Source organism: Leopardus geoffroyi, chromosome A3 (genome assembly GCF_018350155.1).
Source record: "Leopardus geoffroyi isolate Oge1 chromosome A3, O.geoffroyi_Oge1_pat1.0, whole genome shotgun sequence".
NCBI lineage: Eukaryota > Metazoa > Chordata > Mammalia > Carnivora > Felidae > Leopardus > Leopardus geoffroyi.
This window is the reverse complement of record NC_059336.1, coordinates 139,273,893-139,298,916: the sequence shown is the minus strand read 5'-3', so window position 1 is coordinate 139,298,916 and position 25,024 is coordinate 139,273,893. Positions and strand designations below refer to the sequence as shown.

The 25,024-nt window shown below is 50.1% G+C and overlaps 1 protein-coding gene across 22 annotated transcripts in view; it reads right to left on the bottom strand.

Moving 5' to 3' along the window:
• The window catches only part of MYT1L (myelin transcription factor 1 like), a 429,846-nt gene that overhangs the window by 285,389 nt on the left and 119,433 nt on the right, over positions 1–25,024 (bottom strand). For all 22 annotated transcript variants that reach the window (XM_045447886.1, XM_045447887.1, XM_045447890.1 and 19 more), the window contains exon 3: positions 4,490–4,598. The gene's annotated coding sequence lies outside the window, so the exon portion shown is untranslated. The remainder of the gene's footprint in view (positions 1–4,489; positions 4,599–25,024) is intronic.

The following is a 25,024-nucleotide window of genomic DNA, read 5'->3' as shown; positions in this document are numbered from 1 at the left end:
TCCTCCCTTCAACTGTGCCTGTGACAAACAGAGGACCGGAAGCCTGAGAAAGCAGAAGGCCACAGCCTAGCGGGACAGCGTCTGTGGACTTATGACCAGGCCCTTCGCGGGACGGTGTGGGCCAGGCAAAGCAAGGGGAGCCCGCACCGGCTAAGGCTGCACATAAGCAGGGGGTTTGCTGGAAAAGGTCAAGGACGCGCAGTATTTCCTTTAGAGTAGGGCTCCGTGCACATGGCTGGAAAGTCCGCAAAGAATGACTCAAGGGGAAAAGTCAACTCTCCTGCCACCTTTGTGTCCCAGCAAAAAAAAAAAAAAAAAAAAAAAGCGTGCATGTGTGTGTACATGTGTGTACGTGTGTACGTGTGTGTGTACTTCATACTTTTGTTACATAAACGTCGGGACACAACACAGAGTCTGTACCCACTTATCACACCCACTGACATGCACGAGGGGCTGTTCCACACCCGCTCTGTCTGTATCACAAACACATAATAACGCGTCTTCACACAGCACGAGAACCCGCTCATTCGCAGACAAGACCAGCGTCGAGCCCGATGCATGGCCAGCGTGTGCGAAGAGCTGGGGTATGAACGAGACACTTCCCTGCGTCAGGACACCCACGCGCTCGGAATAACAAGCTGACGCCAAAGAACTCTGGGTACAAGACGCCAGGGCGGAGAGGGAAGCCCCTGCCGTGTTTCTGGATTTTTCCTGGCCTTGAGGCCTGCCAACAACTCTCCCTCTACCAGAGCTCCTTCCAAGAAGTCAGGGAGCCTGGGTCTAGCTGAGCCCTTGCTAATGCTCACCCCCAGGCCCCACAACCAGGGGTCCAGTTGGTGGTGCTGCTCCTCAGGGAGTCACAATCTGGAAGGGAATCAGGGTACATCTGTCCGAAATGTAAAGGCAGCCCACTGCCCACTTCAAAAGAAGTACAGATACTTTACATACTAAAACACCTTCTGTTTCAAGGACGAAAGGCAGTGATTTATATCTCATTTAATCCTTGTGATGGTCCTGCTAAGAAGAAACTATGCATTATGCCCATTTTACTGGTGGGGAAACGGAGGCTCAGGTTCCCAGAGTTAAGTACGTCCTCCAAAGTTACAGAGATAGTGTGCTAGGCTTAGGATTTGTTTCCTGCTCTGGTTGCCTCCAAGTTTTTACCCAAATTTCTGCCCAACACTGATGACATGTGGGACCAGCAGACCTCTCTTTGCTTAACTACTTAGGGTGAATCTGCCGTAACATGTCTGTGACTGGTGTTTCTGCCGTTTTCTACCACACATTGTGTCCTGTTCTGATCTATTCTGAAATAATTTATGAATTGTCAAAGTGCTGCTTTAAAGATACCTGTATTCTGGCAAATCGTTTCAGTGGGAAAAAATCAATGAATGTTCTGCATTTTACTTAAATGATTTATACTACTAATTCATATCCCAAATAAGGTAAGTTTGAGACACTCATAAAACAGCCCTTCAAAAACATAATCTATGGCATCATTAAAGTCTTTCTTGAGATTAATCCCTTCATCAAGTTTCTGATGTCAAATCTATGGCAATTTAAAATAATTCTCTTTTGGGGGTGCCTGGGTGGTGCAGTCGGTTAAGCGTCCGACTTCAGCCGGGTCACGATCTCGCGGTCCGTGAGTTCGAGCCCCGCGTCGGGCTCTGGGCTGATGGCTCAGAGCCTGGAGACTGTTTCCGATTCTGTGTCTCCCTCTCTCTCTGCCCCTCCCCCGTTCATGCTCTGTCTCTCTCTGTCCCCCCCTCCAAAAAAAATAAAATAAACGTTGAAAAAAAAATAAAATAATTCTCTTTTGTATTCGGTATTTTATTCCGTGCCCTCTGTATTTTTGGTTTGCAGTTATGGTGTATTTCAGAAGCCAGACTGGATGGATACATTTTACCAAATTGTGTGGTTTGCTCTGCCCTGTAGCCCAGCACCTACACTGTGGTGAGGGTCGTACGTAACGGAAACTTGTGTAGAATAAAAGCATCGCCGGGTCCCCGACGGATTCTCTCTCCTCTGGCGCTGGGGTTTGACACACAACTCCCTGCGTGTCTCAGTCGGACACCTGTGATTTTACATCCCGCCCAATTTTCAGGAGGACGTAAAGGTATTTCTAGGTGGTTGCGTTGATGTAGGCCTGAAGATACTAGAAGCGTTTTCCCCTCCAAATCTTTCAGGCGTCGTGTTCTGCCCTGACTTCTCCAGACAGAGCTGCCTGCTGTCCTTGGCCTTCTGGCAGCTTCTGTCCCAGCTCGACCCTGACTCCTCGGCTCGCACGGCGGCCACGCGCTCGTCTGTGGAACAACGTGCTGGCGGAGCCTGATTTTTGACACTGTTGTGTGAGTTTGCGAGTAACGAAATTTGAAAAGAGAGTAAGAGTCATGTTCTGTTTTCCAAAAATGATTACTTAGGACATGTCAATTCACGTATTTACCACGGATTGGCAAACTGCCGTCTGAGGGCCAAACTCCCTTGCTGCTGATTTCGTGAATGAAGTTTCACAGGGACACGGCCACGCCCGTGTGTTCACGGATGGCCTGTGGCAGCTCTCCCACAACAATGCTTGTGCTCTGGGGACCATGTGGCCCTCAGAGCCTGAGGTGTTTGCTGTCGGGACCTCTGCAGAAAAAATTTGTGCGCCCCTGTCTATGCAATATGATGGTTTCTATGTTTTCACATTGTAGATGATCATGTGAAGATTTATGCTTTGTTTCTGGAAGCTATTGGCGTTAGTGTTTCCATTTTGGAATGCTTCACCGTTTATTTCAATCTACCGCTTTATTTCATCACCCAGGGACTCAAGTACTTATGACACACACACAGCAAATACACACTGATGATCCCCTCAAGGCCAGACATTAATCTTCAAAGGACAAGAGAGCGGAGAAGAAACATCCAGGAGCCGCAGAGGGTAAATGCGAGCGTCACTTTTGCTGTGCACAACTCTTTCACGACGGCTTCGTGCGTGTTATCGCCAAAGCTCTGCAGGCAGGAGATGTTGACATTTAGAGAAGACTGAATGAGATTACATACGTGAAACGCTCCGCTGTGAATCGCGGGAGTGCTGGGTGCGCTCCTGCTGTTATCACTTCTACCTGATTGGCCTGGAGGCCCCTGGGGACTGTCGGCGGCCACACTCACCTTGCCCCCCAGACCACCAACCCCAGGGCCTGCTGGAACCCCGGAGTCTCCCCATCTGCTCTGAATAAGTCCGACCGCCCACCTGGAAAGCGTGCACCTCTCTCTCAGTGCCCAACGGCCTTCCTCGACTGAGAAGCCCATTCAAAGCCAAGAGCATTGAATGTCAAGATGGACTTCGCTCTGAAAACCAGCCGGCCCCTTTTTGTGTCACTTCGCAAACTCGTGGGGAGGTTGGTATGGGAACGCTTTATAGGACGCAAATTCGTGGGGAGGTTTGCTGTAGAGGACATATGTTGATGATCATCACGTAAGTGTGAACCCTTAACTCCAAGCCAGAGATGCCAATTCAGCGAATCCGCATTTAGACCCACACAAAACATTCCATGAAACATTCTTCAACTTATAAGTAAAACTCGGCGGGATTGGACAAAACAGGGTTATAGATACGAAACACCTACGCTTCAGAGCCCGTAACTGACTTTGCAGTCAGCAGGACTTTAACGTTCAGTGTGAGTACGTTTTTGAAAAGTTCGGGGAAGTGACGATTAACCAACCAGTGGGTGCGGTGGGCTCTTCAGGGAGAGCGAACAGGGGGCAGCCGAGAAGACGGAACAACCGAGACCCATGAAGGCGGCAGCACCCACTGGGCGGCCCACGGACGCATCCCTGCAGCACATGAATCTTAAAAGGCCCGAGTTTCCCCCGTAGAGCATCCCAAGAGAGTACCTTCCCCCCAGAAGCTTCGTACTCTCCTCCAGCAAAGTCACATGCGCAACATGGACTGGTGAGTGTGGGTACTGAGAAGGTAACACCGGAGCTTTTGACGTCAGCTCCAGGCACACGTTACGGTCATGCCGGCCCCCGGCTTGCACGAGATTCCCGAGGAGAACCTGCTGCTCCGGGCAGCACCCTCTTCCCGCGGGCCAGCCCCCACCCCCAGCTCTCCACACCGCAACTGAGGAACTTTGCAAACCAGTGCTGCAGCGACTGCGGAATTTCTGGCAACATTCGAAGTGAAACGTTTCCCTTTGAGGGTCCCAGTCCCACTTCCTCTCCGCTAGCAATCCCCAGGACCCTCCCAGCACCCAGAAGGACGCACAGCCTGTGCCACCCTATACAGTTTTAGCGGCAAGAACAACAAATGCATCATCTAATTTAACTGCAGACGGCTCTTTTCAGCATGAATGGTCTGCTTGGAGGTGATGCACAACGGGACTTCTAACAGCCCCCCCCCCCCGCCGAGGCCAGGAAGCACCAGCCAGCCGGGAAGAGTAGTGATTCGGGGCGGCGATCGGGGAGGACGCTCACGCGCCTGCCCCAGAGCTGCCGCGGCGGGTACCTGCACTGTCGCCCGGGGCGCTCCTTGGATCCGGTCGGCTCCCCCGGAAGGTCAGAGCTCCAGATGTCCCGTCCAGGTGACTTCACCAGGTCTCCTTCGGGTTCATTTTCTAAAGGACAGAACAACACAAGGGTATCACTGACAGGAGAGAGGAGGGGCCAACGGCCACCTCTCCTTCGTGCCGCCCCCCTCACCGCCGAGCACCCCACTTTGAGTACAGAGCTGCTCGCGAGGAGACACCGGTCCATCATGCCAGTGGCACTGATTGCAAAGGCCGTGCCGGCTGAGCAGAAAATGCTTCTACACGTCTAGTGAGGCCACCTTGAAATCCAAGGTTTTTAACAGTTTTAAATACAACTCTAGGTTTGGAGGTGAAAGTAAGTGCACTTAATATTTAGATTGACCAGTTACCAGCCAATTTGTAAGATTACTGCCTTTTTAACACTTTGGTGCAATTAAGAAACAATTTAATAGGCGAGAACTATTTTGGATGTGTAACTATTTCTTGGAAATAATGGGACTCATTCATAATGAAACATAGTCTGTTGATGACGAGGACTCTTCCAGATGTCACCTCGATTTTATTTTAGGGGAAGAACCACAAAAGAGATCGTCTGCATTCATGCAAAATTTGAATTTGTGAACTCTCCATCCGGGTTTTCTGCAATATGGTCTCAGGATTGGGAACTCTCGACCATTCTAATTGGCAAAGAAAATACCCAGATCATTTCAAGTATACTGTAAAGAGAGAATTTATTTTGTTGAAAAGAAGACAGACAGAATATCAGAAAGTGGAGAGGGCGAGGTGTCTCAGATTTAAAGCTATTGTTTCTGGTGCAAACCTCTAAATTCAGAGAAGCTCATTAAATCGAGTCTGTGGCAATAACAGAGAAGTGTTAATGGGCATCAGCGAAGTGTGTCAGGCAAATGAGGAGACCCCGAGGGTTCCACACTGCTCACCATCAGCTATTTTCTGCAGCATTACCGTAAATCCTCAAAAACATCCTGTATTTCACTTCCTGTGTGTTACCTCACAATAAAGGACATATTCAGGGTGCTTGGCGAGTGGGATTTAAAACAAGCTCACACACAATTTCCTATGAAATTCACAGGCAGCCTATAAAATGCAACCATAACAAATGCTATTATTTTCCCTAATAAGAATTGACCAAAACAAACACATAAAGAACAGAATAATTTGGAAATATGCACCTGGAGCTAGAAGGATGTGAAAACTACCTGGGAAAGTCAAGTTTGAAAGATAAAATGAGAGTTAGTATATTTTTCTATGTATCGAAGTCTAGAATCATTAGTTTGGAGTTACTGTGGAACATTTTTAAATGTATTAACCTTTTTTAGTACATGATAGTACACGTTACGATTTGTGGTTTTATTACACGTTACGATTTGTGGTTTTATTTAGAGCCGTCTATAGCCGTCTATACTGGAGAATCTTTGAGGGGAGTCGTGTGTTTTGTGGTCTTTTCTTGACTGCCTGTACTCAAAACACAGCCAGATACACGTGCACACACACACACATGCCCACGTAATATACATGCAGGAGATTCTTGTCAGCACAGGCTGTTGCTTTTTTTTTTTTAATTTTTTTAAATGCTTACTTATTTTTGAGAGACAGAAAGACAGAGCGCAAGCAGGGGAGGGGCAGAGAGAGAGAGGGAGACACAGAATCCAAAGCAGGCGCCAGGCTCCGAGCCATCAGCACAGAGCCCGACGCGGGGCTCGAACTCACGAGCTGTGAGATCGTGACCTGAGTGGAAGTTGGAAGCTCAACTGACTGAGCCCCCGAGGTGCCCCCAAACTGTTCTTTTATTTACAGTATGATCTGTAAACCTAACTTTTATGTGACCGAGGCAAGTGTCCCCTGAACCTCCGCACACCAGACACACCCCCTTCTGGCCATCTGGATTCAGACGGGAGCCTCCATCCGGGACGTAAGCAGGGTCTTTTGCGCTCTGACCTCTACTGCCCAGCACTCAGAGCCCTCACCCTTGCAGGACAAGGTGTGAGCCCACACGTGGCGCTCTGCGTCAGGACACCGGGGGCTGCTGAAGACAGATGTGTGCTTAGCGGATATTTACTGCGATTCAGCCCCTGCTATTTTGACTTTCTGAAACCCATGCCTGCCCTTCCCAGCAGATCCTCGTAGGGTGGTTACGCAGAAGCTTGCTATGATTGGTGCTGAAATCCTATCACAATTGTTTAAAATTACAATAATTGGGGCGCCTGGGTGGCTCAGTTGGTCAAACATCTGACTGTGGCTCAGGTCATAATCTCATGGTTTGTGGGTTCGAGCCTCGCATCGGGCTCCGTGTCATGCACAGAGCCCGCTTCGGATCCTGTCTCCCTCTCTCTCTGCCCCTCCCCTGCTCACGTGCTCCCTCTTTCTCGCTCTCAAAAATAAATAAAACATTTGTAAAAACTATATAATGATTATTTTCATGGGATACTAGTGAATATATAGACTGTCATGTTTATGCATTATTTCTAGGTAGGCAAGAGCCATCTTAGCTAATACTGGTGTGAACGTTTTGGGTTCACTGAACTCTGAAGTTCAGGTTCCTCTCAGACAATGGTAGGGCGGGGCTAAGAATGTCTTTGCTTTATCCCCTGAATACCAAACACCCAGCTTCCCCCGCCTTGCTACGGCACTGGATGTGAACTTCTGGCCGGTGAACCGTTTGCATAAGAAGCGTGCCATTCCCATTTTGTGCACGCGCTACCTTTGTTTATAGAATGGATTAGGGTTAGGGTTAGTCTACACCTTGGAGTGTCCACTAAGTGGCACCAGGAATCGCCCTACAAGTGCCCTTCTGCCCCAAAGTACTTCTCGGCAGGAGGCCCTGACCTGAACGGGTCTGCCCTTGTGCCCCTCCCCTCCTTGCACCTGCCCCTCCCCCCACTGCACCTGTCCCTCCCCCCCTTGTGTACCTGTCCCCTCCTCCTGCACCCACCCCTCCCCCTCTCTGTGCACCCGCCCCTTCCCCCTGCACCTGTCCCTCCCCCGAGACTTCCCCAGCAGCGTGCCAGCCCATTGGGTTTGGATGTCCTGTCCCTGCATCAGTGCTTTCCTGAGGTTTCTTAGTGTCAAAGAGACCTTCTGATTAACTCAGTTGTGTCTAAATGACACATGCAGGTGTCTCTTTGGCAATCTGAGTCACTGTTACAGGATTATGTACCAGCGGAAATGTCTCTTGCCTTTTCTTCTCCCTAAAATTTCTACATGAGATTGGTTAAAAAATGAGGGACATGTTTTGACAGATCTCCTCCTCAGACTTACAACACTGCACAATAGGAACCAGACAATTCCTCAGAAGGCAGTTAGGAGTAAATCCTTCACAGTGAACACACACAGAGGCTCAGGTGAGTCTCCAGGGATGAATCCAAGGGCCCATGACCTGCTTTTGTTTGCTCGCCCAGACCCACGCTCAATACTCTCTGAAGGAAAGCCTCCCCTTAAAAGGTCTTCTGTGTACTCATAAGATCACGGCACGGCTGTGGCCCCGGTGGGGTCGGCGCTGTCCCCACGTACCCTCTCCGTGGCCTCGAGGCCGCTGATTTTCCACTTGGTCCTCTGCCTCCTCCACACCTGCTAGGGCATCAGAACCCACTACTGGGTCGAGATGAATCAATTGTTTGTACGCGGTGGGTTCTCCATCAGTCTTTCCTGCTTGACTAGAGGAATTATGTTCCTCTTTGTGCCAAATTAAAGATATTTTAGTAAATCCACTCCCTTGCTGGTGTTCTTTGTTTTAGAATATGCTCAGCTTCTAGCTCGCCATAAAATTTAGACCATGTCCACTTGTGGTTTCTCAGAGAAAAGAAAAGATCATTTCCGGGAGATACAGGTGATAAGGAAGACAAAGAAAGAAGAGAAGGTTTATGAGAAAATAAGCAAGTGAGTGAGGATCCGTCACAATGAAATGATAGGAAAGCAGGAGAACGTGTGCAGAGTTTGAAATCATCTTCTTTCCGTTTTTAATACCTATCACCTCTTCGTCACGCGTTCTCAATCTAAAACGTCACAGATTTGCTCCAAGCCTCCGTTATGTTGAATGTTGCGATTTATTTCCAAGGATTTAGAAGGTCTGAGTCTATGGTTTGTACAAACTTAGTACCTCTGTTGATCCCTCATGCAGCATGGCCCTCAGAACAGGACTTCAACCTCTTCCTCCCCGCAAGGGGCTGCTGACTGAAGCACGTTAACAAACAACAGAACAGAGCATTTGTTTGTAATTTGGAGCTTTTGTGGATAAAAATATCAGGGGCGCCTGGGTGGCTCAGTCAGTTGAGTGTCCAACTGTTGGTTTTGGCTCAAGTCATGACCTCACAGTTTGTGAGTTCAAGTCTCACGCTGTCAACACAGAGCCCGCTTGGGATTCTCTCCCTTCCTCTCTCTCTCTCTCTCTCTCTCTCTCTCTCTCTCTCTGCCTCTCCCCTGATTGTGCACCCTCTCTCTTTCTCTCTCTCAAAAAAATAAACTTACAAAAACTAAACAAAATGACAACAAAATCGATCTATCGCATGCACGGTCTGCCTCCAGCTATCTCCTGATTATGGGTATTCCCAAGCTTAGACCCGTGTCTGAAGCCACTGATTCTCAAGACTAACACTGGGAAGGAAACTCATTTCCTACTGTGGGCTTTTAGCGAGGGCCAGCAGGACCCCCGAGGACGACGATATGGTTTTAGTGGGTTTACTTGTCTGCGGTGTGGTGATAGGGAGTGAGCAGGACTCAGGCTTCCGTGGCAGTGACGGGAACACCTTGCCCTCCGGAATTGGTCCGTGTGTGTGATAATCTAACACGCACGTGCCCCAGCCTGACAATTACCGCTCCCCGTAGCCACCAAATATGTTTTAGTCACATGTGTGCGCAGATGCACGTATGACTGTTCGGTGCAGAATTGTGCATAACCAAAAACAAAACTGTCAGTGGTGGGCTGGTTCGATTATTATAAACAAACAATTGGATTGGCCAGTATGGCTGATGGCACAGGGTCACTGTAGATCAGTGTTAACAGCATGCTGCAGAGTAACAGCTACCGTTAACCTCACGTGTGCACATCAGTAACCTGATACCATACTCCTTGTTTACATATGCACACACGTCAACGTGCAGAACAATTTGGAGCAGTTACAACAGACCCACGGCTGGCAGGGACTGTCTTTGGAAAAAAGGGTGGGATTTTGCGGACTAAGAAGGATTTTCACTTTTTATCTTAAATCCTAATGTTTAATGTCCATCTTAGTTGTTTGACGTTTTATTGGAAAACGCACTCATGTAACATTTATGCAACCGAAAAACCCCCCAAAATATTATTTCTCTTATATCTGTTAGTATTTTCGAAAGTTATGTATCGATTGCCATAAAAAATGATTAGCAAATTCAGGTTAAAAAACTATACTTCCAAGATCACATAATAATTACGAGCAACTTGAACTCCCCCCAAACCAAACCATTCACTGCTTCCCACTGTATTTATAACTGGTTCTGGGATCTGCTGACTGTTTACACACCAATAAACAATGCTACAAGGAAATCACATTTAGGTCCAATTAGATCATTCAAGCTCATTAGAAAAATCCTTCCAAATTAAGCAAAATGTTATAGAAAAGCAATTAAATATGGAGGCAATTAAAACAAAGGCCAATCAGTGCCACATCAGGGAGGAGAGGGCTGCTTCTGACACCCAGCGCCACCCCCCAGAGCCCGTCCGCCAGCGGCCACTTCCCGGATCCCCTCCTCTGACTCCAAAAATTTTTTAAATTTTTAAAATTTTTATTTATTTTTGAGAGAGAGACAGAGTATGAGCCGGGGAGGAGCAGAGAGAGAGGGAGACACAGAATCTGAAACAGGCTCCAGGCTCTGAGCCGTCAGCACAGAGCCCGATGCGGGGTTCAAACCCACGAACCACGAGATCATGAGCTGAGCTGAAGTCAGACGCTTACCGACTGAGCTACCCGGGCACCCCTAGATGAATAACTTTTAATGCAAAGTATGAGTGGAGACCAGCCTCAGCCACAGAGCAGTATCTTGGGTCTGCAGTTCGCAACCTGCAGCCATTACTTTGTCTAGGAGCCACTGTATGTGAGTTTGGGATATCGGGAATGAACCCTCAAGGGCACACCTCTGGCAGGCAGCTGTAGGATTTGACCCCAGAAGTGGTAACCTCCATCTACTAAGGCTTTCAGGCTTATTTTCTTTGACTTCGGTGAAACAAGTGATTCTCACTGAAACCAAAGCCTTTCAAGAGGCAGTGCCCGACAAACCTCCACATCACCTGCATGCTTCTCTCCAGGGAACCCTCTTGCCCCCGCCCCCCCATGCCAATTACCCTCAGCTGAGTTCACCACCCCACGTGCCTCCCTAATCCTGCTCCTCCTTCCACCTGGGGCAAGAATCTTCAAACTCTATCTCCTGTGATGCCATATCACTGCTCAGCAGTAAACCAACTCAACAATAACGGTGGTTACTATTGTCATCGTAACGTCCTCCACGCATATCACAATATACAGTTAGGTGTTTCACACGCAAACTTGTAAACTGTGCCCACTGCGAGTGAGGACTCTGAAGTTAGAGGCATTGCCCCCGGTGGTGAGAGGTGGGGCTGCAAATGCAAACCTTCCCCTTGGCCTGTGAGGCTGGTTATGACTGTCTCTTGAGCCTAAGTCTCACTACTGCCCGTGGGACCTTTCGTCTAAGACCTTTTCTCTGTGTCCCTTGAATTCAGAGGCTACTTTCTCCCTTCTGCTCACACCATCATCCCCTCTATTTAAATATCAAAGACTTTCCAACGTTCTTATCAAATCCCACCATTTAGCTGTTCAGAGCCTTCCCAGGTCACTCCAGCCCTCGGTGGGCCACATACTCTGAATCGCCGCAGGGCTACCCTTCAGCCAATTGCCGTAGGTCACGGACCAGGAGCATCCGTGGTACGCACCTGTCACCTGACATCGCCCTCATGCTCCTTGAGCTTTGCTGCTGCTGTTACTGTCGTAAAATGTGGTGAGTGTCTTGAGGGCAGGGATTGTATTCTCTTTGCCTTTATGTCACCAGAGGCCGAGAGTGGATTCCTTAAAGGAATGAACGTTAATAACACGTTTACTCAGGATGTCTACAGAAGATGTTTACTCTTCCGTGGATCCCTCATGGTGTCCAGCACTGGACCCGGCACATGTTGGAGACTCCTCAATAGTTACTGATCAATTGGAAAAATTAAGACATGTGACCCAGTCTGTTTGGGCTGCTACAATAAAACACCATTTTCTGGGTGCCCTATGGACGAGAGAAACTTGTTTCTCATTCCGGAGGCTGGAAGTCGGAGATCAGGACATGGGCAGGATCGGGTGAGAGCCCTCGTCCGGGTCACAGACTTCTCGCTGTGTCCTCATGGGAGGTAGGCTGAGGGGGCTCTCTGGAGTCACAAGGGCCCTAGCCCAATTCATGGCCTCACCCCCAGGACCGCATGATCACCTCCAAAGGGCCACCTCCAAATGTCACCACCCAGGCAATTAGATTTTGACTTATGAACTTTAGGGGGACACGGACATTCAGACCATAGCACCACCCTTCAGAAGATGGACACATTGTTCAGGAAAGACAAGGCTCCATCCAGACCTGTTTGAAGCAGTCATCTGTCTTCTGAATACAGGTGGCCAGGAGGTAACATGACGAACAGGTATGGCACGCTCAGGTGAATAGTCCTCACTCCTGTTGTTTCTGAGACACGGCGATGCCATGCAGTGAATCATGCCGTTAATTGCTCAGTGAACTCCACCAAATTTGCAGGGGACCCTTGGGTAGAAAGTCAGCAGCAAGCCCCCTCTTGGAATACCTATAATTACTGTCTGTCAAGGTTGTGATGGTAGATTGTGACTTAAATATGTTATTAGTTCAACTTAAACCAAGCCATCCTGTTCCAACCAGAAAATTCTCACACTAAGGGGCGTGGGCACATTCAGCGACCTTCCTTTGTGACAGACTGCTGAGTAGAAATGCTTTGTCTTCCCAAGATGAAATGCCAAGGATGGGGTAGGATTCATGGCTCTCTGAAGCTCACAGGCATCTCATTGACAAGGATCTCACAGGAAGGTGTGAGCTGAGAAGCGGGATTCCTCTGTGCACGTATATCCTCCAACCAGCTGCTCCCCAAGTGGTGGAAAAGACCTTCCCAAGAAGTAAACTATTGGCCCCACACCAAAAGCATCTACACGGCGAAGGAAACCAGCAACAAAATGAACAGGCAGCCTACTGAATGGGAGAAGGTATTTGCGAAGGACTTATCTGCAAGGGGTTAAAATCCAAAACGTATAAAGAACTTCTGCAACTCAACCCCAAAAAACAAATAATTCAATTAAAAATGGGCAGAGGACCTCAATGTGAATTTTCCAAAGAGGACGCACAGATGGCCCAGTACACACAAGCAAAGACCCCCCACGGCGCTCATCATCAGGGAAATACGATCAATCAAATGGATCTCGAACACGTTGAGATACCACCTCACGCCCGTCAGAAAGGCTAAAATTAACACAAGAAACAACAGGTGTCGGTGAGGATGTGGAGAAAGGACTCTTGTGCACTGTTGGTGGGAATGCAAACTGGTGCAGCCCCTCTGGAGAACAGTGTGGAGGTTCCCCAAAACGTTAAAACTAGAACTGCCCTTTGGTCCAGTAATCACCCCCCAAGATACAAAAACACTGATTTCAAGAGGTACATGCACCCCTCTGTTTATAGCAGCGTCAGTTACAGTCGCCAAAACGTGGAAACAGCCCAAGTGTCCATCGCCTCAGGAATGGAGAAAGAAGGTGCGGCACATTCAATGGAACGTTCCTCAGCCGTATAAAGAATGAGGTCTCGCCATGTGCAGCAACGTGGATGGACCTAGAGGGTCTGGTGAAATAAGTTAAAGACAAATACCACACGATTTCGCTCATATGTGGAATTTAAGAAACAAAACAAAGAAAAAAGACACAAACACACAACAGCAACGAAAGACAAACTCTTGAACGCAAGGAATGAACTGGTGGTTGCCGGAGGGAAAGTGGGCGGGGGATGGGTGAGATAGCTGACGGGGATTAAGAGGCACAAACTCACAGTTTCGGAAGGAGCAAGTGGGGGACACGAAAAGCACAGCACAGGCCATACAGCCGCTAAGCTCACCAACACTTTGGCGACACTTGGCGACTCCCGTTACCACGACGCCGAGTGGTGTGCAGGATTGTTTACTTTTTTTATTTTTTTTATTTTTTTTATTTATTTTTTATTTTTGGGACAGAGAGAGACAGAGCATGAACGGGGGAGGGGCAGAGAGAGAGGGAGACACAGAATCGGAAACAGGCTCCAGGCTCTGAGCCATCAGCCCAGAGCCCGACGCGGGGCTCGAACTCCCGGACCGCGAGATCGTGACCTGGCTGAAGTCGGACGCTTAACCGACTGCGCCACCCAGGCGCCCCGAGGATTGTTGAATGACAGCATCGCACGCCTGGAACAGTGCAACACTGCGGGTTAAGCGTCCTTCACATAAAAATAAATAATAATAGAAAATTCGTAAAAGAGAAAAAGAAATGGGTGTGAGGAGTCTGGGAAGGACCTTAACCTCACACAGACCTGCGCCCGCATCTACCCCCCCCCCCTGCACTGGACACCCCCTCCTCGGAGCATTAATTTGTCTTTATTTTTAAGACTGTGTGTTTGTAGAGTGCGAATGACCCTGAGATAGCTAATAGTTGGTCACTGTGGGTTCAAAGGCGACCGACTTTCACGCAGCAAGGAGGACGGCCGAGTGACCCTGGGCCGCCGTGTCTCTCCTCTCCCGGCTCTCTCTGTCTCACACGCTCTACTTTTCGGTCTCTGTCCTGCAGAAGGGAGCGCCAGGAGGGGGCGATGGCGAGGATGTGGTACGGGACTTAGGGACGGTCCCGGATTTATCGAAGCGCGGCAGGTGTGTTTCGGGCACCCAACCAGAGAGGCCTGCTCCCTTCTGCATCTGGCGGCTGTGTGTTGTGGAAATCTCCCCTGCACCCCGCGGGAGAAGGAGGGCTCGGGAGCCCCTGGCTGAGGCAGCAGGAAAAGCAGCACAGGACCTGCTCGGCCCCAGCTGCCGGAGGGGAGACCAGACCGGGAGATGTAGAGTTCAGGAGGCAGGCCCACGCAGGGGGGAGTGGGGGAGGCAGGCTCGGGGGGCCGGAGGAGAGAGGGCCTGTGCCAGGCATCAGTGCCCATCACAAGCGCCACAATGGAGATGCACGCGGGGCTGGGAGGGGCGTGGGCGCCGTGAGCTAAGGACAGGGGACACTGGGGACACAGAAGCATGGGGCGATGGAAGGGAACGTGTATGTGGACACTAAGTTCCAAGGGGGCTGTATCTCACCCTGGGCCGTGGGGAACCACCGCAGGCTCCCCACAGGGAAGGACAGTTTTAGAAAAGTGGCGGTAAGCCGAGAGAAGCATGTGGGGAAGATGCAGGGCCGGGGCTGGGAGTGCACTGAGAGACCCCCCGGCGCTGGGAGGGACCCTGGCCTCAGGGTGCCGCGCACCTGCCACGGGCCAGGACGCAGGGCCCGCTGACCTCCACCTCGGGCTTTGCGGCCCACCGGGTCTTCGCGGCTCTCCTAGGGGTGTAAACGGAAAAGCTCGTGGTTCGCAAAGCTGGCAGAAGAGAACTACTTTGGATTTTTGAAATTACCCTGCATCTGATGGCCCCGCCAGGTAACTAAGAAGGTTCTCAGTGAGATAAGGTAAAAGATTAGTATTTCTAGAAAAAATAGCTTGGAAACATAGTGAAAACCTGTAGAAATGGGCAAAGATTAAATTCCTTTTTCATAAATTTTAATTTAAAAATGTCTATAGATATTATATCTTCAGCTGATAATATCCTCTTGTGGCAGAAAGTAAGGAAGAGAGCAAAAGAGAAGGAAATAAGGAAGTGGCTGGGGGGAAGCAGGGGTGGGGGAAGGGGGAAGAGGGAGGGAGGGAAGTAATCTGAACAGTATGGATCAGGCTAACGTGGTCCACGGTTTGAAAATTTGGAAACGCTGCTAACACCTACCTACAGGAGAGTCACAAATGCATCATAAGGTTTTGATATCAAACATACGGTCAGAAGCAACGATCGACACGGCGAGAGCAAAGTGGACCAGGACAGCCAGTCACACAAGTGGGAGAAGGCTCGGGGCTGCCGATGACGGCCGGCAGAGTGTGGACGGAAGCACAGGCCTGCACCCCACAGGTGTTCGCTTTACACGAAGGCACATCTTACATGTAAAAGTCATGCAGTGCTGACCTGAGGTGGCGAAGCGTTATGTCTTTAAATGAAAAAAAAAAGAGAGAGAGAGAATGTTCCATGGGATGATTTTATCAATAGAAAATCTCCCAACAGAAATATGCTGATTGTGGGAATGCAAGCTGGTGCAGCCACTCTGGAAAACAGTATGGAGGGTCCTCAAAAATTAAAAATAGAACGACCCTACGACCCAGCATTTATCCACGGGATACAGGTGTGCTGTTTTGAAGGGGCACATGCACCCCCGTGTTTATAGCAGCACGATCGACAATAGCCAAAGTATGGAAAGAGCCCAAATGTCCATCGATGGATGAATGGATAAAGAAGATGTGGTCTATAGATACAATGGAGTATTACCCGGCAGTCAAAAAGAAGGAAATCTTGCCATTTGCAAGTACGTGGATGGAACTAGAGGCTATTAGGCTAAGCGAAATTAATCAGTTAGAGAAAGACAAATATCATCTGACTTCACTCATAATGAGAACTTTAAGACACAGAACAGATGAACATAAGGGAAGGGAAGCAAAAATCATATAAAAACAGGGAGGGGGACAAAACAGAAGAGACTCATAAATATGGAGAACATGCAGAGGGTTGCTGGAGGGGTGGTGGGAGGGGGACGGGCTAACTGGGGGAGGGGCACTAGGAATCTACTCCTGAAATCATTGTTGCACTAGATGCTAGCTAATTTGGATGTAAATTAAAAAAATTTTAAATGAAAAAGAATCGCGAAAAAAGAACAACAACGAAATATCCTGGTTGCAGTTTTCCCAGACCCAGATGCACACCCGGAGACGTCCGGATCCCAGCCTGCAGCAGGCGCCTGGGGCGGACGGGAAACCCCCCCAGCCCCCGGCGTGGGCGGGCCGCCCCTGAGCAGGTCGTGGGGACACAGGCCTGCGCTCTTGCTGTGACAACACAGTCCCCCAGCCCTTGATCTGTGATGGCAGGAAGCAGCGCTCAGACCTGAGCTTGGCAGTGGTCCCTGAGGGACCGTGGTGACAGACCCCTAGCTCAGTGCTTTCATGCGAGGCTCTGGACGCAGACACTGGGGGCACAGCCCACCGTGTCACCACCTGGTGACTGTGAGCGAGCTCCACCGCCTCTCTGGGCTTCAGTTTTGTTACCTGCAGGATGGGGACAGCATTAGTAGTCGTCTCTACCTTAGAAGGGCTATCAGGAAGACTGGGCTAGCACAGCCCCAGCACTGAGGACAGGCCTGCCATATTGTCAGCTCTGCTGATGGTCAGTCAACAACCGTCCCATAAGCATCCAAGACCCTTTTCTAGCCTGTTCCGCTCTCAGTGGGCTCAGGCAGCCATCACAGAAGCACCGGAGACGGGCGGCTCACCCAGCCGTCTGGTGGGTGCACCCTCATGGGGGAGGGGTCCAAGGGGAAGCAAACTGTCCTGTCTCCTCGTCACACGGTCCCGCCCCCAGGACCTCAGGACCTCCCGGAGGCCCGGCTCTGAACACCTGAACACTGGGGCTGGGTTTTCAGTACATAAAATTCAGGGGACACAGACATTCCGTCCCCAGCCCCCCTGACAGGTGCACCACTCATACTTGTCTCTGTGACTCCTTCTGAAAGTATGACCTTTAAAAACTAATGATAGCAAGGGGATTGCAGGTAAGTGGGGACTGGGGCATTTTCCACACATGGAGTTTATATAATATCTACGCATCATTTAACATTTTCTAGTCACTCGTATGCTTTTTTCCTTCCTTGTTTTTTAAAAGCTCCATACTCACGATAAATTGTATCGTGTGCAAACAAACATATCCAACCGATTGGCGCCCACGTGTGGGAGGAATGCACTCTGGGCCTTCCTGAATCCCACATTCCTTACTGGAAGGTGATTTTCATCATCCCTTAGCCCAGATCGTGCACACACGGCCAAAGAAATGTGGATCTGATGGACAGACGATGGGGCAAACCCTAGGAACCTGTCTTGGGAATTTGTCCCCAGCTCATTTCCCTCCTGCTCACAGGCAGCTGGCCCTCCTGCAGCAACAGTGTGGTGACTCCACTTCCCCGGGCCCCGCGTCCTATGCTGCGTTCTAGAAGGGGGATCCGCAGTTCTACGGATCCCCCTTCCTCAACTGTACACTTGCTAACGCTTCACACGATGTTGTTTTAAACGTCACAGAATCGAAATCTGTAAGAAACAGATTGTTATAAAATTCTGCCATGAACAACTAGAACGTTCCATCGAATCTGAGATACTGTAAAACACACACCACGAATGAGTCCCGGCAACAGTAGCGGGAACGGAGCCCCCGCTTGCCCGTGCTAGCTGGAGAAAAGATGTCAACTCAAGCGGTCCAACCCATGGTGACGGTCTTCCTACCAAAACAAATTAGCAAAGACGGCCTTCTGCCTGTGCACATCCCAGTATTCGAATGTTCAGACTGTTGGGTTAAAATAATCGGGGGCCTCTCTGACCACTCCGGAAGGGAAAGGCAGGCAGTCGAAAGTGATTTGGTTCCTTTTTCCATCAACTCATAGGCAAATCCAATAGGAAAAAGAAAAGGAAAAACACCAACCGTGTGCAAGTAGCCAACCTCAGTGATTGCACAAAGGAGGACACGTCCAGGGGAATGAGCTGACTGGATTAATAGGTAAATGTCTACACACAGCCAGGCCCCCGAAGCCCCGCTTCTTCAGGAAAGGGGACTAAGCCAACCCCTGGCCAGGTAGAGAGTCTCCCGGTGGCCACGTCACTGCCCTGGAGCACTGCTGGCCTGCGGGGGTCTCGGGGGCAGGGAGGAGCGAGGACCGTGGGCTCTGGGGACTGGTCTGCAGGTGCCCGTAGCAGCAGGACGGTGCCTGAGCAGGGACCTGCTGGAGGATGTTCCCCACGGCCCTTTGCTGCCTGCCAGGTGACCTCCGTCAACACCCCCTACTTTTGATGTGCAAGGCGGGTGAGAGGTTTCAGACCTCATTCTGTGTCTTCACCTTCTGTTGAGAAACAGACACGTCTGTGAAAATGCTCTCTTATACTTTCCTATAACTAATTTCCAAGTCTGTTCGGATAAAAAGAAGCGAAAAACTTGACTAAATACATTTTGGGTAAATTGCATGAAAATGAGCCAGATGCAGGACGATGATCTCTGTGGAGCGAAGGTGACAGGAGATACTCGGGCTCCCGCTTTCTGGCGCTGTTTCTTATCAACTCTATGGTCCTGGACAAATATACAAATATTCCACCTCCGTGGGCAACTGTTTTCACGTATAAATACCAAGTTCAGCCGGATGACCTCTATGGCCCTACTAGCTCTGAGTTACAGGAGACTCTGATTAAAATATTTCTTTTTTTTTAAACTCTACTCTTTGTTTTAAAGTTTATTTATTTATTCTGAAAGAGACGGAGGTAGCACAAGTCGGGGAGGGGCAGAGGGAGAGAGAGAAAGAGAGAGAGAGAGAGAGAGAGAGAGAGAGAGAATCCCAAGCTGGGTCCACACTGTCAGCACAGAGCCCGATGCGGGGCTCGAACTCACAAACCGTGAGATCGTGACCTGAGCTGAAACTAAGAGTCAAATGCTTAACTGACTGAGCCACCCAGGTGCCTCTAGAACATTCCTTTAGATAGTGAATTCAGATACACCTCATGGGATTTGATTATGACGCTTTAAGGTTGCACACAGCGTTTACGCAATGTACCTACAGACATAAAAAGTAACTGTATCATCTCATGGAAGCAAAGTCCCTTTTGTTTATTTTGTATTTGCTTCTGATCCATCCCCCCACCCCCTGCCCTTTTGAGAAACAGAAAACAGAGAACTTAAAGAAAGCGTTACACAGCCTGGCCTTAACGAAACCCAGAGAGCCAGTCACTGTCCCGAAACCAGCCTTTTTGGGTCGCCGACTGAAGATTAGCCGACTGCGGGCACCGACCCTCCGTGTGGAAGCAAATGTCAGAGGAGAGGCTGATATTTGGTCGTGGGCTCCCGCTCTCTCCCAGACATTTGCTAAATCCACGTTTGGTGAGCGTCCCCAGCCATCAATCCCACCGGCTCCCTCTGGGCCCGCATGGAAATGTCATCCGCCAGGCCCGCAATCAGTGCGGCTGCGATCCCGGCTCAGTGCGGACTGGATGGAATCCAGGTGAGAGCGGACGCAGTCAGGCCCGGGGATGGGGGAACAAAGCCATTTTCTCTCCTTTGCCGTCCGCACGGCCATCAGGCCTTAATCACCAGGGGAGGGAGGGCTGGCTGCCACAAGCCTGCTTAGTCCCCAGCTCAGCTCTGAGCCGGCCTGCAGGGAAGGGCCTCAGGGAGCGGGCACAGGCCTGAGGAGGGGACAGGCGGGAAGGAGCCACGGGGGCAGGGGGACAAGCTGTAGGGAATAAAAATAAGCCGGGAAGGGGGTGGGGCCCAACACCTGAGCGCCAGCTCGACAGAAGTCACGCAGCTCCCTGGGCGCCTCTGAGTCAACTCACCGGACGCCTTCGCTCTGGCCAGAAACGTTTGGTCCCATAACACTCCCTGGTCTCCCCCAAAAGTCCTTCTTTTCGAACAACATTCCCCAAAGATCCTCCCAAATGGAATATACGGAATACGTTCCACTCTCATTCACAAAGTGTTATAATCAATTTAAGAGTATTCTAAAACAAGTTTCCAAATGATCTCTCTCTGGGTCATATACAGATATTTTATATTAAATACACATCTATTTGCTTGTGTCTATATTAAAATATCGAAAGTTCAATTCACAATATCCTCTAGAGGCTGGCATGTTAACATTTAATTGTAAGCCTAATTGTCTTTGAATAAAGCCTGTGCGTTAAAAATAAACGTACTATTTACTAGTAAGAATCACACACACACACCTTTCCCATATCAAATGCCTGTAATTATGTATGAGCTACACACAAAATTGCATTTTCCTCAGTATTGCTAAAATTTCATTGTACTGTGGACCGCTGCACAACAGAACATGATTAGAATGGTTTCATTTAAAGTTCTTTTTAAACAATGTTTGTTTATTTGTTTTGAGAGAGAGAGAGAGCAGGGGAGGGACAGAGAGAGAGAGGGAGAGAGAAAATCCCAAGTAGGCTCTACGCTGACAGCAGGGAGCTGGACGTGGGGCTCGAACCCACGAACCGTGAGATCATGACCTGAGCTGAAACCAAGAGTCAGATGCTTAACCGACTGAGCCCCCCGGGCGCCCCCGTTTTGTTTAAAGTTCTAAGAAAGACTGTGCTTGGGGGTCGGTCACCGGGACGCGGGAGGGAGGCACCACCAAGCTGGTGGGGCCCCCGCTGCTCACCCTGGGCCGACCCAGGAAGGGGCATGAACCACAGGTGTAGGTGGGCACAGACCAGAGTCGTGCATGAGCCTTTATGCTGCTTAAAGCACCGAATCATCCACGTGAGGGAGCCCACAGTTCCTGAGCTATCGTAAAGGGCTTAGAAAATAAGCCCTCCGTGGGGCTGAAGGAGGCAGGGACGTGATGGGGGCCCCTCCCCTCCCTCTCGGCCAGGCCTTCTTCTCCTGGGACCCGTGGGGGGGGGGCGTGTGCTCATGCTCTTAGCCTTTCGCTCACGAGGGGCAGTGGGGGTTTCAGAGAACCGCGAAGAAGAAGCTGGCCGCATTCAGGCAGGCCAAAGTTGTGAGCGACACGGCGTTTGAAATACACCTCCAAGGCGAAATTGAAACACAAAAGCTTTGTCCCGCTCATCGGTCACCAGCCTCCCCAGTACCCTGGGTAACCGGGGGCCTAGGAAGTGCGGTCTCTTCACAGACTGTCTACACGTGCCCCTAAGTGAACATCTGAAACCACAACAAGAGAAAATCAATTTACTGCCCCCAACCGGTTTCTCCATATCCACTTCCTCCAATCTACCCTGCGCCCCCAGCAAGGCGATCTTATTAAAAATTAAATTGGACTAGGCCATCCTCCCACCCAGAACCCACAGAGTCTCCTGGGAACTGACGCTTCTCACCCCTGCCAGCCTTGACATTCCCCAGCACAGCAGTTCTCAAAGTGGGTTCAAGGAGCTCATTCATGTTGCCTCTGGGCCTTTGCACATGCTGTGTATTCTGTCAGGAACACCTACCCCGTGCCTAAAGGTTCACCCTCTCTACCGTAAGGGCTAATGCCTCATCTTCTGTATCAGCCTTGCAGTTTTCCTTTTTTGGGACCTTGACTTTAAATTTTCCCAATTGTTTGTTACTTCCCTTCTCTTATGGAAAAAAAATTCTGGAAGCACAGGACCCATCTGCCTGTTCCCTGGTATCTTTGCAGTGTCCACTGCACAGTGAAGACCTGAAATGTGAGTGGGCAGGCACGTGAATGAGACGTGGGACTGTCGCATCTCAACAGATGTTTTCAGGCTTCTTTGTACATATTCAAGTGCATAGCAGCTTCCTATTGGCCGAAATGCTTCAGGTGAGGTCTTCCTGGAAACTGGAGACTGAACACGGTTATGTCATTTTGTGGGATACTTTTGGAGACCCCGGGAATTGAGGAGATATTCCCTTTGGTGGAATAGTCCAAATAGTCCAAAGGAGATAGTCCAAAAACCTAGTGCATCTCAGACCCGAGAACCTAGCACATCTTAGAACCTGGCACGTCTCAGACCTGAGAACCTGGTGCATTCAAGGCCCTGTCAGGTGGCAGGCTACGAAGGCAAGGAGAAGACAGGATAAAACTAACCACACAGATCTGAACTTTTCTAGGAAATGCCATCTGCTTTCCATTGGGATCCGAGACCCTAGGAAAATGTCAGAGCCGTATCGCTTACATAGAATACGTGAGTTCATTCCGTGATGCACGTTTTAGTCTAACTAAACAAGTGAGGTGCCCACCCAAAGCCCTCCCTGCTCATACAGCAGGATGCTGAAGATTCTGCCCACAGTAGAAGACTTTCACTTCCCTGGGGGAGGAAACAGCTGGGCCAGGAGAGATGCTGCTGCTGTGGGCCTGGCGGGGGAGGGTGGGGCCGCTCACAGCAGTTTGAGGAGAACCGGGTCATCGCCCCGCCTCGGTACACACGTGCAAGCCCAGATTTGTGCAAATAAACAGAAGCTCAGGCCCCCCTCGAGACGTAGATGCAGGAGGACAGAGCTTTTGTGGGCATCTAGACAGCATCTTCCGAGTTTGTCCCCCAACACCTCATTCCTCACTCCTCACCCTTCCGAGCAGGAGAGGACGTGGGCAAGATTAGCCCAGGTTCCAGGAGGTCAGTTATTCGATACCCATCAAAGATGGCGGAGGACGCCGCACGCACGCAGCGGGCCCTGTCACCTCCTCCCCCGGAGGTTTCTTCAAGCCCTTCCTTTACCAGACACCGTGCTCGTCCCTGCAGACGAGGCAGCAGACAAGAATGGCTGGAGTCCCCGCCTGGAGGGAAGTCACAGCCCGTGAATCCCACTCTGTGTGGAAATCCGACCCTCTCTGGAGACCCGAGCGCAGGCATCCTGGTTTTACGCCCCGTGCGGCTGTGTACTCCGCTGAGAGGTCTCCATGCATTTCAAGTCTCTGAAATACTAAGGGCAGCCTTGAAGGAGCCTATACTCTGCTATAGATACACGCCAGAGAAATTAATTCAATGCGGGCACGCTGGGGCGTGGTCTAGTAGGGGACACGTGGTCCCAACTCAACCCTCCACTCTAGCACCAAGAGCAGCTGTCCTGAGCAGCGAAGTAACACATGGAATGTTCTAGAAGAATGAGGCAAAATCCCCATTGGGGCCTGTGCTTCTGTTTTCTTCACGCTTTTAGCCGGGTTACTTGTTAGTCCTGAACCTGCTGGTCCTGCCAGCGGGTGGCGATCATCAGATACTTAGCTTTGATCCAGCAGCTGGCTGGGTCGAATACCTCGTGGGTCATCTCTATTCCGTCTCATTTGAGTTTGAACTGATCCTAGCAGAGCATAAGCCCTGCCCAGCCATCTCCATCATTCTCCACTGTGGAGGAACAACTCTCTTTTGCGGGGGGAGCCCTCAGGTCTGGGATAGGGTGATGTTTTCTGCAGCCCCAGTCAGAGCAGGGTCAGGCCGGCAGTGAGGCCCCTCCTCTGGGAAGCTGAGTCAGTTGGCTCGAGAGTCGGCAAGTCAACAAGACGTGTCCAGTGTCTGGACCGGAAAATCACTTTATCTCTCCGGACTTTGAAAATGAAAAAGCAACACGTTGCCAAAAATACTTGCTAATTAAGGATCACCAGGGGCACCTGACTCTTGATTCAGCTCAGGTCATGATCTCACGGCTCGTGGGATCCAGCCCTGCATTGGGTTCTGCGCTGACAGCCAGAGTCTGCTTGGGATTCTCTCTTTCTGTCTGCCTCTTTCTCTCTCCCTCCCCCTCTGTTTGCCCCTCCTTCACTCCTCATTCTCTCTTTCTCCTAAAAAAAAATCACAAAAATCCTTACATGTTTGAAAACATAGTGAAATAATGTGCCCTGCCGTCAGAATGCTGGCCTCCCCATGTGGGTACGCGTGGTCCATTGTAGCTCAAATATTTTGTCCTTTTAACTTCATTAAATAAGGCAAATGCACGAGGCTTGCCCTCCACATTCGCATCTGTGACATGCTGGAGTGTGTTATCACTCCATTTTCGGTCTGGAACATCCCACACGATCCATAAGCCAATCCTTGGTACCTGGCAAGTTCTGAGAAAAACTAAAAGAGTAAAAATTAAAACCAACTAATGGTCCATCTGGCGCCCTGTTACACGATTCTGTGATTGAATCAGGTCTGGAGGGTGGAGCAGGGTCGACTAGACGGATGCGTGGATCTGGGTGGCGGGTGGCAGATTTCGGGGTTGTCGCAACACTGCCCTTTCTGGGTTGCGTTTGAGCCAGAGGGATCTCGGACTACGAGCAGCCTACAGTTACGTTGTGTAGTTATAACTTTAAGGGAAAGGCTGGAATGTTACCTGTGTATAAGATGACATATAACAGAAATTGTACTTTAGCTCTTTTTAAGAATTATTTTTAATGTTTCTTTTTGACAGAGAGAGAGAGGGAGACAGAGAGGGACAGAGACAGAGCATGATCAGGGGAGGGGCAGAGAGAGAGGGGCAGACACAGAATCTGAAGCAGGCTCCAGGCTCCGAGCTGTCAGCACAGAGCCCGACGTGGGGCTTGAACTCATAGGCTGTGAGATCATGACCTGAGCTGAAGTCGGACGCTTAACCGACTGAGCCACCCAGGCGCCCCACTGTTTACTTATTTTTGAGAGAGAAAGAGAGAGAGACACACACACCATATGAGCGGGGGAGGGGCAGAGAG